The following is a 12,826-nucleotide window of genomic DNA, read 5'->3' on the forward strand; positions in this document are numbered from 1 at the left end:
TGTTCATTCCATTCATTGCAACTACTCTAGGTCTGCCAGCTTGTTAAAATCATATTGACTACCTTACAGGAAGACCCTTTCGTATCGTCGCAAAATTAGAGTTTCATGAGATCCACAAATTGTGTCTCTCTGTAGAAAATATTATCACATGGTAAGATCTGAGTTTATAGATAATTGATAGGTTATTTTCTCCTCTTCTATTCACTTTTTTATTTGCTGACCAGTGATCGTGCTCTAAACATTTCCCATTTAGTACCATAACTTTCCATCTTTAAAAAATTTATGTGTTAGAAGAATTCTGGTGATTTGTGCTTTAAAAAAAAATCACTGTCTTTTTTTTTAAATGGCGTATAAAGCATGAAATATTGAATACCTAGTTAAGTTAAATTTATAATTAAATCTCTTGAGATTTTCCTATTATATTTGCATGCCTACTGTATGATACACGAATATAAAATGTCTGTGATTAAAATAGGTAACTTAATATTGAAAGTATGTCTGTGTGTTTTTTAAAATAATTTTAGGAAATAAGATACTAAGTATTGCAGATGTGTTTACACATACATACACACACACACACACACACCCCCCTTTGGTTTTGCTGATGTTTTCGCTGTCCCTTATGCTTCACTCACATGTGGAATTTTCCTCTCGCCTTTAGTTATCACTTGTTGTCCCTGATTAGGCTATGAGCTTATCAAGGGTAAGGATCTTGTGCTATTCCGAGGTTATCACCAATGCTTAGCAGTCTAGCTGGAACATAGTAGGAGGTAAATAAACGCCAAAGGGAAGAATGGATTTGCACTCCTGTGTAGATTGAACATAGCAGATCCTGCAAGTGGCTTGCAGAGCACGCATGGATGGGTAAGTGAGCAAAGGGCTTGAGTTATGCAAGGGGAATCTGATCTTCTGCAAGAATGATGGCTGTGATACCCCATTTTTCCAGGGCAGCTTTTGTGAATTTCTATTACTCAGTGCCAGATATCAAATGTCCTGAGTGACAGGGATGCTGCAGTGGTATTTAATAGAACAGTCCTGTATCATGCTTGGACATTCTGTAGCTACTTGATATATTTCCAGAGACACTTTTCTGCTTAATTAGCTGCATTGGATTCTGTTGTTTGCAAATGTGAGCACTAATCCATAATCTGAAAAAATGCAATAATCTGATTACAGCCCATCTGTAGATCACCCTTAACTATGAATTATTTTAGTTTATTGCAAGATGTGGAAGATGATAGAAATGTATGTGAATGAGTGTGATTTAGTTTTCCATAAATTTGACATCAACCAAGTTTTAGTTCTAAAGTACATACATACAGTTATGTTGATACTCATTCAAGGTATTTTCATCACAGAGTATAAATAGAAATCCCTTATATTGTGCTGCATTTTCAACATTTCTTAGGTGCTTTCACATGTTATTTCATGTGATAATTATAATAACCCTAAAAAGAGTAGGTATTGCCCTTGACTTCCAAGCTAATCAGAGGAAAATTCAGGCCTCCACATAGGTGTCTCATTCTTAATTCATGCTCTGTCTAAAGGTTACTCTCTGCGCACTTATTTAAGCTATAGTTGGCCTTAAGTATGCAGACAACCTTATGGAATTGACATCTCCTCCTGTTTCTACTTTTATTTAAGGGTCAGAAATATTGAGTCTCTGGGTATTTTCAGCTTGAATGACAGGTAACCTGTATAAATTGACTAAATTATTAACTAGATGTGTCAAGTCATTATCTCTAATATGTGGAAGCTGCAAGAGCACTAGATATTGCTCAAATCTATTTAGTTTTCAGTATATTCCTTGAAAATTAAAAATACATTATCTAATTATTTTCACTTAGATCATCTTATTTTAAAGCATCAGAAAAATGATTTTTAAATCTTGTTTGTTTGTAAAGTCTCAGAAAAGGACTGAATTCATTTCCCACAAGCAGTGTCTTTAAGAGAGATGATGATATGACATAAAACCTTCATTAATAAGATTTACACTCATCGTTGCTACAAAATCATGATAATAAGATACAGGTATGGTAGTAGAATTCTGTGCGTACCTGTGCATTATGCTATTCCATAATAATTTGACAAACGCTTTTCCCAAATTCTAAGCTCTAATTTTGCAAAAATGTTTCTGTAACTTATATGTATACTGTGTAAACAAACAAAAATCTAGAAAATAGAATGTGGCCAGATGTCAGATTTTGGTAATACTTAGTGGTCTTGTGTATATTCATAAAGTCAAGAGGTATTTTTATGACTAATTCAGGCAATGTTTGGAAAGCCTACCAATGATTACTCTTTATTTCTCAAAATTTCACATTTAAACCTTCAACTTTGACCTGAGTGGTATTATTTTCAGAAAAAAACATTTGGTGATGCTGAAGTCATATGTATAAATTTCTAGATTATGCTTCTGAATAATTAGTTTCCCAGGTTAGTGGGGGGCATTCAGAAACACATTAATATTCTCATGTCACTAAGATGTAAATGATACATAGTCATGATAATTTCATAAATGCTGCCCCAGGGTGTTCAAGGAGCTAAGGCCATCCAGACAGTAATTAATTACATCCCAAAGAATGTGAAATATTTCGCTTGATTATAAACTATATTTTAAAATGTAATTACTTCTGGGAAACTATATGGAAAAATACACCATTGATTAAAAAACACCTAAAGTCAGACATCCTGAATTGTCATCATGTTAAACAATTTTGAAAAAAATCTGCAAACATTGGCCCTGAATTTGTTATTGTTTATGTGAGTCTAATCTTTTTCAGAGACTTGTCTAAATTTTTAATGGCTAACACAAGAATTTTCATGTTTACACACAGTCATATGCAACACAGGCGATATAGGAAAGAGGATTGGTTTACTCAGGTGAATTCTGGTTAGATTACACCATCGTTTGGCTGTTTCTGAGCATTAAGAGGAAGGGTGATGGTCCATTGCAAATTTTAATTTTTGAAATGTTCTATTGTACCTCATTTCTAAAGAAGTGAATTAAGGGCTTATACCATATGACAGAAGTTAAAGCCCCCTGTAACTAGAGTGGGAGAGGCATTTCAAAGATGTTGCTGAAACTATATTGGCCGTTTTATTGTAGAGCAATCTTTTATCACTCTGTTTTAGTGAAATATCATACTCTCAATTAGATTGATTCTTTAGTGATGAACACCACCAAAACAAACAAAATAATGTTCACTGGCTCATGACATGAATAGTAGACAGTGTCCTCTGGCACAGGAATGGTAATGTGGGTCATTGCTTACTCTATTAGTTGTATGGAAACAGGCAAACAAGATAAAGCTGAAGGGGTTGTTTCTCTCCTGGGTAGATGAACTAGGGGTAGAATACTATTAATGTTTTTAGGATCGTCATAATTCCTGGGCTTCCCTGTTCACCTCTTCTCCCCTCATTCTGTCATATACCTAAAACTCATCCACATCTCTTACATGGGCCACTGATTTCTAAAAATTAATAGTTAAATATGTATTTAGCTCCTTTGGTTAAAACCTTTGTTATTTCTTACTAAGTGGATATCATTGGCAAAAAGTAACACATTTTCTCTATTAGGCATTTTTATCCTCACTTTCGCCAGGATGTTAGAGGCTTAAGAGATTGAGACAGGAGGCCCATGTTTCTGAGATGGCAACAAATGTTCCTGGAAAAATCAGTGTGAAGGATTTGGGGTTGAGGAAGAGAGAAAATGAAGAAGAAATATTGTGAGTGACAGAGACATAATTCACAAGTCAGCCCAGGGCTGTCCAGGAGGGAAGAATGTCTGTGTATTCACTATGGAGTAAATGAGAACATCCCACCTGACACACCTATTTCAAAGAATATTTAGATTCAAATTGCTTAATACAACAAGACTAGGAGAAGTGTAGAAAAGAAAAGGGAAAATAAGCAAATTAAAAGGATTCTTTTTTAGGGAAAATCTCATTAGCTTATTTATTGGCCCTCAGAGGAAGTAATAAAAGCATATAAAAAGTAGAATTAAGGGGCTGGCCCCGTGGCCAAGTGGTTAGGTTCGCTTGCTCCGCTGCAGGCGGCCCAATGTTTCGTTGGTTCGAATCCTGGGTGTGGACGTGGCACTGCTCATCGGGCCACGCTGAGGCGGCGTCCCACATGCCACAACTAGAAGGACCCACAACGAAGAATATACAACTATGTACCGGGGGTCTTTGGGGAGAAAAAGGAAAAAAATAAAATCTTTAAAAAAAAAAAAAAGTAGAATTAAGATGGAAAATATAAGACAATGATAAGAAGAAACTTTTCCAAATAAACAGTCAAGTATTTTATTCAATGCTTGTCATTCCTTATAATACTTGTATATCCTTTCAAAATTTAAGGATCTGGTGAAAAAGGAAATAATAATCAATATAGCTAAGAACTTTTGACTCCTTGAGGTATCTTAAGAAAGACTGACTCCTTGATACATTCTAAAAGAATCTGATCTACGTCCTTGCCTTCTGTTTTTGTACTATCTTTTAATGAATTCATTGTAAATCCACAAGGTTGCTGAGACCCAATTATATTTGTCAAAGAAAAATGGTAGCTAAATTATTCATTGCTATTCACCTATGCTTTTTCTTTTGCAACTCCTGAATCCTTTCTAACCTTTGAATATATTCTCTCTGATTTCATTAACTTTTAACTTTCCTGTTATGTTTAGGCGGTTCTATAGTTGCTTCTGTGAGATAATTCTTTGAATGTAGGGAATATGTGTTGAAAGATTAATGTTCAGTGAGTAACAAGATTTATTGTACATGATAAATTATTTCAGAATTAAGACAACTGGAAAGAGCATGTTAGTGGAGAAAAGCAGTACTAGTTGAACAGAGAGATTTCTTTAAATAGCTATCTCTTGATCACAAAAATTGATTAGTTTGATAGAGACTTTAATGAAACCAGCCAAACTGATGGACAGGTGAATAAATGGATGCTGTGAGCATCAGAGAAGCCAATAATCCTTAAAGGTGACAAGACTTGTTATTATTTAGAATTTCTTAACCTTCTTTGGCACCATTGATGTTTAACATGATTTTTTTTTACTGATTACTTGTTATATGCTCTTTCTTGTTAGGTTTCTCATTTAAAGATGAAAACATGAACATTTTTGTGGAATACAGTAATAAAGCTACCTCTCTGTTTCTTAGACATCTTAAATTTTAAGGCTACATATAAAGTTATATTCCACCTGTTCTTCTTAAAATAAAAGAATATGTTGAAAATGTACTTAGTAAGGACTAATTACCTTCAAGAGTGTAGTAAGTAATTCAAGCAAGCAATGATATCAAATAAGCAATTCTGCAACTTTTGCAAGTATGATTAACGTGGTAAGAGTAGGCATATTTGAAGCTGACTATATCATCTCCTTTTCTCAAGCCTTTGCTGTGATTATTTTTAATGTCACCCGAAATTCACTTGGCTCGCTATTCTACCAGTTCAAGAATAAGTTTGAAAGTGTTTAATAAAGTTTCTTACTTTAGATCTCTCAGGAATACGTACTAATTAGATTTGTGTCTGGAAAAAAAGCAGCAGAAAATGCTTTAAGGCATCACAAAATAATGAGTGCGCTTTTCCTATTTGAAAAGCAACATATTTGAAATATTAGACAATGATCCATTGGCATGAAAAAGTAAAGGCACCCTCAAAATGACCATTTTATAGCCAAACTGATTGCTTTTAGGAGAGCAGATTCATCTTGTTGTTAGGTTAGAAATGTGAATTATTCTTCCCAAGTCAGTTTTTGTCTCCGAATGTTGCAAGTAACTGATTTCAAGAAGTTTATATATAGCCCTAGGCTGAGAGTTATAGCCAAAGGATTTGGACTTAAAATTTAAAGAGATTCAACACTGATTTCTTTGAGAGACTCATACAATATCTACAGGACCAGGAATTACTATTAATTAAGGGATAATCAAATTATTGGATTTCCATATATAACTGTGATATACAAACCCTTTTGAATATCAAAACAGACTTTACTCTAAAAGAAGCAAATTAATCCTCATTTTATCCTATGATTTTAAAAATCCAGTTAGATTAAAGAAGTGTTTATTACATTCCATGTATGGACTAAGCACTGTGTAAATCTTATTCATTAATTCAGTCAACAAATATGTATTAAAAGCCTACCAGTTAGTCGTAGGCATTCTGTCCACGCTGAGAATATAACAGTAAACAAACTAGACAATGTTTAGAATTTATGATGCCTAAGTAAAAAAGAGCAATTCGAAATTATGATAAATATTTTAAAGGAAATGGAAAGGATGACGAGAGATGAACAGGGGTTTAAGAGAAAATTTCCTTAGGATATTGTATTTCAGCTGAGATGGGAAAGATGAGAAACAAGACACAACATGGGAACAAGCATTCTAGAAGGCATAATGTGTGAAGGGGCCTTAAGTATCTGAAACAAAGTCAGGGTGATGGAAGGACATGAGCAGAATGGCCAGAATGGGATTTGAGGGGTGGGCAGGGGCCAGCTACTGCAGGGTTCAGACCTATTAATACCAGACCTTACTACACAATCATCTTCTCTACATCTCCCCCTTATATAGCCCATGGGCCCCTTAAGCTCAAAATGTCTGAAACTAAACTAAATATTGCCATTCTCCTCCTCCTTTGTTCTTTATACCTGATGTACCTGAGTGTCTCGGCCCAAGGCATTTTTGCAAGTTCTATCCTATGCTATGAGTTCTCTCTGTTCTACTTCTTTAGAATCTCTGGACTCTGTCCTCTGCTTACTCCATCCTCTTTCATCACAGTGATTTAGAATGCAACAGTCTCTATTTTTTGGTCACCTTGTGGAGGGCAGAATCAAACTCCCAAACTCAAACTTTGGTTTGAATGTAGATGCTGATGATATCACATATGTGCCAAGAGGGTATGAAAAGGGTTATAACTCACGTATTGAGGCTTTCTGAGGACAGCAGGGCAGGTTCCCAAGTAGGTACAAAAATGGCTTCAGAGGGCAGTGAAAGGAGACTGCCTTGGGTTTCATTGTCCTCAGGGGGTGGGACAGGGGCAGGGGTTCCCATGCAGGAGGCCAGGATTTCTTGCATGATGGAACTCTTTCTTTCTGGCACCAAGAGAATGACCATGGGTTTTATCAGCTTCCTGAGACAGAAGGGAAAGAGGAAAAGGTGGGACTTGAAAGTTTTCAGTGATCAAACAGCAAAAATAGAGTCAGACACTTTCTTACACTGGTCCTCGTGACTCAGTATTGATTTCCTCAATCTATTCCCATACTTCGACCTAAGTGACTATTCTAAAATTTAGATTATTTCATGTTTCTTCTTTGCTCTAACTCTGTTGTCATGAACAAAAGTCCAGATTTCTTAATGTGCCCTATGAGGCCCATCATTGCTTGTGTTCTGCTTCCATTTTCAGTTTCTCTCACTATTCCCATCCCCATGCTCCATTTTCCAGCCACACTGGATTAGCTGAAGCATCTTGATGCGTCTTGCTTTCACACTTCTGGACTTTTGTATGTATTGTTCCTAATGCCTGAAAGGCTGTTCTCTGTTCTGGGCCCACATACTTCTTTTGAATTTCTTAATTTCAGGTTTATTGAGGTATAATTTACATAAAATAAAAATTTCAACCTTTTTAAGTGTACCGTTCAATGAAATCTGACAAATGTGTAGAGTAACAAAACTAACACTATCAAGATACAGATGGTCTTGCCCAATGCAGAATGTTCTTTTATGCCCCTTTGCAGTCAAGATGCTCCCCTTTTCCAATCCACTACCGATCTGACTTGTGTCCCTCTAGTTTTGAATTTTCCACCATGTCTTATGAATGGAATTATAAGGTAGGTAGTGCTTTGTTTCAAACTTTTTTCACTTAGCATCATGCTTTTGAGACTCATCAGCATGCTGATTTTTAAAAATTTTTCCTTATTTAATTAATTGTTTAATGAGGTCCCATTGGTTTATAACATTATATAAATTTCAGGTGTACATCACCATATATCAATTTCTGTGTAGACTTCATCTATTTACCACTCAAAGTCTAATTGCCATCGTCACTGCACGCATGTGCCCCTTTAACCCTTTCACCCTCCTCTCTCCCCCATATTTGAATATATCAATAGTTTGTTCCTTTTTATTGCTGAATAAGTATTATGGTATGGATATACCACAATGTGTTTATCCATTGGCCAGCTGGTCAACATATGTATTAATTCCAGTTTAGGTCAATTATAAATAAATTTGCTATAAACATTGCTATACAGTCTTTCTATGTAGATATAAGTTTTCATTTTCTTAGATAGGTATGTAGGAATGGGATTGCGCATTCCATGGTAAGAATATGTTTAACTTTATAAGAAATTGCAAAACTTTTCAAAATGGTTGTATCATTTTAAATTCTGACCAGCAATGTGTGAAATCTCCACTTGCTCAAATCCTTGTATTGATATTGCTAGCTTTTTAAAAGACGTTTATCCATTCTAGTGGGCATATAGTTTGTCTTATTGTGTTTTTTAAATGACTAATGATGAGGAGCATCACTTCATGTGTTTATTTGCCACTCATATATCTTCTTTGATGAAACAGCTGTTCAAATATTTTTGGCCATAATTTTAATTGGGTTAGTGGTCTTATTATTATTGAATTGAATTGTCAGGGTTCTTTATATCCTTGGAAAGATCTTTTGGATGGCGTAGGTGTTTTGCAAATCTTTTCTCCCTGTCTGAGGCAGATAACTTTTGTTGTCAGTCTTTGCCCAGCAGCAGTGGTCCTGGGGGTTCCACCCCAGCATCAGAAAGCTTTTGATTCTACCCCTCCATAAGAGGCAGTGGGTTATTCTCTGCGACCACAGAAATGGGTTTTCCTGTCTGTTGCCCAGTGGGTTATTGTTTTTGCTTTGTATGCAAGAAGGAACCATGAAATGTTGGGGATTTGGTGTTTTTGTACCACGGAAGGAAGGAGATACTCTTAGGTCTTCTGTCCTGTCTCCTGCCTTTCTCGCGAGCATCAGTGAAGCCCTTAGAGAGAGCTGGGGAATGAGTGCAGACACCTCCTATGTCTTGGATTCTTGAGAATTCTAAATTCTCCCTCCAGCCTAAACTTGGCTTTTATAAATTTGTCCACAATTAGTCTTTTTCTTCTTCCCTGATTACGTGGTGACTGTTTCATCCTCCTTGACTGTCCCAAAGGTAAAACAGTTCATATATGTTCTCTCTCCTCAGAGGGCCTTGCTGTCTTTTGGAATTTGGTTTCCAAGTTGCTTTGGTCTTGCATTCTTGGTCTCATACTGTAGATTTTTTTGATGGCTTACAACACAAAAGTCTCAGTGGTGATGGAAGAGAGGTGAGCTGAGCAGATTATGTTACTCAAGAACTCCTGTGGTTGTAGGTGGGTAGGGGTATATCATGAAAGGAAATATAGGTTGTTTTTGTCTGTGTAGACATCTTGATGCATATATATATATATATTATCTTTTTTTGAGAAAGATTAGCCCTGAGCTAACATGCGCAACCAATCCTCCTCTTTTTGCTGAGGAAGTTTGGCCCTGAGATAACATCTGTGCCCATCTTCCTCCATGTTATATGTGGGATGCCTGCCACAGCATGGCTTGATAAGTGGTGCATAGGTCCGTGTCCAGGAGCTGAACCAGTGAACCCTGGGCTGCTGAAGCAGAACACATGAACTTAATCACTGTGGCACTGGGCTGGCCCCTTGATGATATTTTTATATACTGCTAATAAAAGAGTGAGACTATTTATAAAGGTCTTTGTATAAGGCCAAATCTCTGTGTTATACCCTGGTAAATTCAGTATTTTAAATTCTAAATCAAAAGTTTATTAAAAAATATATTCATAGTTCACTTGCTACTCATTTAAACTCCAACATCTGAAAGCTAAGAAAAATAAAAGGCCCAGTGGAACACTTTGTTCTATAGATGTCTCAGGAGTTTAGTTGTTATTGCACTAACCAAATAAATTTAAACTGAAAATTGAATCTCCAAATTACATTTATATTGCATCATATTTATTAAATTTATACTTAGTAAATGGCATATGTATATAATTATAGTCATAAATTCATTAAATTGATATATAGAGTTAATTTCTCACTGAAGTCTGGTAAAAATAAATGTAATCTAATTACTGAATCAAAGTTTATTAAAAAATTCATCAACAGTTCACCTCCACTCTTTCCTCATGATATACAATCTTGAATCTCTGTGACTTCTTAGAATTCAGTCAGTTATTAAAATGTCTGATAATTTGAATGGCTTTGAGGGATTTCTCTCTGATCAGCCTCAAATCAGTAGTTAGCTTCAAGTATATTTTGCTGCTGTCCATCCAAATCTGTTTTTTGTTTACAAAGATGAAAAGATCAAATAGAATATATAAACTTAGACACAGAGAAAAAGACTAATCAAATGTGAGTTAACACGTTTGACCTGGAAGAGAACACAGATTATAATTTGTTTCTGAAAAGAAAAAGATAATAGCCAAAGCAGCTATATAACACTCTAAACTTAAAAGGTAGGTTATAAGGACCACCATGGAAACCTCTTGTCATTCCAACAACTATCTTCTTCTTCCAGGATCTCTCATCCTTTATGGATGGAACGTATGGGCACCACGTGAGCAGCAGGCGGCTACATGTTGTTGTCACAAGCTATTCTCCACCCTTCCCAGTTCTCCTGGACTTGTGTTGGACTCCTGGACTGTAATTCCCTTGGTTTCTCCATGACGGCATTGGCAGATGATTGAATGTGGGCCAGGCCACATTTGCTTTGATAGACTTCAATTCTCTACAATAGTTCAGGAGTATTCAGTTTTACTGAAAACTTGGTGAATAATTTTTAAAAGTTGCAACCTAGGAGTGGAAGATTTGTCCAGACTGTATATTACATATAAGAGTAGTTCAAGCAAAAGCATGTTATAACTAATAAGCGTGTATAAAAGCACGTATATTACATATAAGAGTAGTTCAAATGAAAGGCGTGTTAAGTCCTTCGTAGGTTGTACCCCTCATAGGCATCTGCTAATTAAGTCTCATTTCTCCTCAAGTTTTTCCCTCACTTGATCCAGGAGAAAAACCCTATCCTCAGCTTTTGGCCTTGGGCTAGGATCCATTTTATTTCTTCTTCCCAGCCACCAGTGTTATGTGTTCTGAGGTCAAGATGGCTCAGTTTACCTACTCTGTAGTCATGGGGTAGGGAATGGGAAGAAGGGAAGAAGAACATGGGAGGATGAGTGAGGGAACACTGGCTGCAGCAGAACCATCTACAGTGAGGTGTAGCACTCCACACCGAAAGAACATTCCAGGGTGGGCTTTGTTATGCCAAGTTTTATTTCCTTCAACATCTACGATATACCACTGCAAGGTAGAGGGTAAACATTCTTCCTGATTCAAGTGGAACCAATTTAGTTACACAAACACACTGATCCACAAACACAACTGCCTATCCCCACCACCACCCCTACACACAAATGCACACATCTCCAAAAGAAAACACTAATTGTCCTTAAGCAGACAATCTTGATCAGTAGGTTCTAGTTGAGATAAGCACAACACTGCTAATAGACAAAATAATTTTGTGTGGTATGAACAATATTTTAATTCTATTTTATTAGTTATATACCTGTTATAGATTTTTTCTCTTTTTCCAGCTTTATTGAGATATAATTGACATACAACATTGTATAAGTTTCAAGTATACAATGTGATGATTTGATACACATATGTTTTGCGAAATGATTATCACAGATAAGGCCCTGGGGGGGTCTTTCACTTATATATACTGTCTTCCATTCCAAATTAGTTCTGTGTTTCTTATCTAACCGAGAATCTATCCTCTAAATGTACTCCGGTGTGTAGGAATGGAGCACAGTGAGGCAGCCAAACAGGAGCTGTGCTCAGGCGACGTCTTGTGGTGTGTTTGTGTGGTCTGGGCAATGAGAGGTGTGCCCATTTGAAGGAGAAAGATCCTCACTTTAGCCATGAACTCAGGCACGCAAAGAGTTCAGTGGTTTGGTAATTGGTGGTGGGGGGGGGGTGCATAGGAGTGCAGGAAAAGATCAGAGAAACATCAGATGTGTGATGCAAATCCACTAATTCCTCTAGGTTAGATTGCTAGTTAAGATCAAAATTTTAAAGTCAAATACTTTTAGTAATATAGGACTATCTACCATATCTTCAATGAAACAAATATAAATGTACTGCCGATTATAAACAACTGCATTCTTCTCATTGAAACAATTATTTTCTTTTAAGAATTTGCTTTATTACTTTAATTTTTAATTTAAGCTTTTCAAATGGAATAACATTAGTTCTTCTCTGTGTATTTATATTTATGGTTATGTTCTATTTATCGTAAGTGCTACCAGCTTTCCCTTTGTGATAGAATGTTTAATTTGTCTTAAATAAATTTGTTCAAATGTAAAAGTTATTTGAATAAAAATATTAATTAAATAATGTAAGCGAATCAAGATATGACAAAATTATGAAGGTCGTTTGAGAATTATATCAACTTGAAAAACATTGGCTTTAGGGGGAGAAAGGTTTAACTGCGAGGTAGTCTGAGTAGAATTCTACACACACTTGGAAGAGCCCATCACCTGGTTCTGCAGGCCAGGCCTTTACCAGGCATCCCGGGCCTCTCTGGGTTAGACATGGGGCCCATTTCAGAGGCATCCACCCACTGGAGTGCTCACAAGAGTCTGCACAGTTCGCACATAACCATTTCTCTGTACCTTGGGTCAAATTTCATTTCTAGCTAGGTGTCTTCAAACTATTCTTCCAAAGGATTTCGGGAGGAAAAGTCATTGGATAAACTGTGCATTTTCCTT

The 12,826-nt window shown here is 36.2% G+C and overlaps 1 long non-coding RNA gene across 1 annotated transcript in view; it reads left to right on the plus strand.

Annotated features, from left to right (window-relative positions):
- LOC139080626 (uncharacterized) overlaps positions 1-12,457 on the plus strand; it is a 66,349-nt gene extending 53,892 nt beyond the window's left edge. The window contains exon 2 of the long non-coding RNA XR_011535274.1: positions 10,576-12,457. This is a non-coding gene — a long non-coding RNA (uncharacterized lncRNA). The remainder of the gene's footprint in view (positions 1-10,575) is intronic.
- Positions 12,458-12,826: the final 369 nt, after the last annotated feature.

The sequence above is a fragment of the Equus przewalskii genome, chromosome 31, assembly GCF_037783145.1.
Source record: "Equus przewalskii isolate Varuska chromosome 31, EquPr2, whole genome shotgun sequence".
In the NCBI taxonomy this organism is placed as follows: domain Eukaryota; kingdom Metazoa; phylum Chordata; class Mammalia; order Perissodactyla; family Equidae; genus Equus; species Equus przewalskii.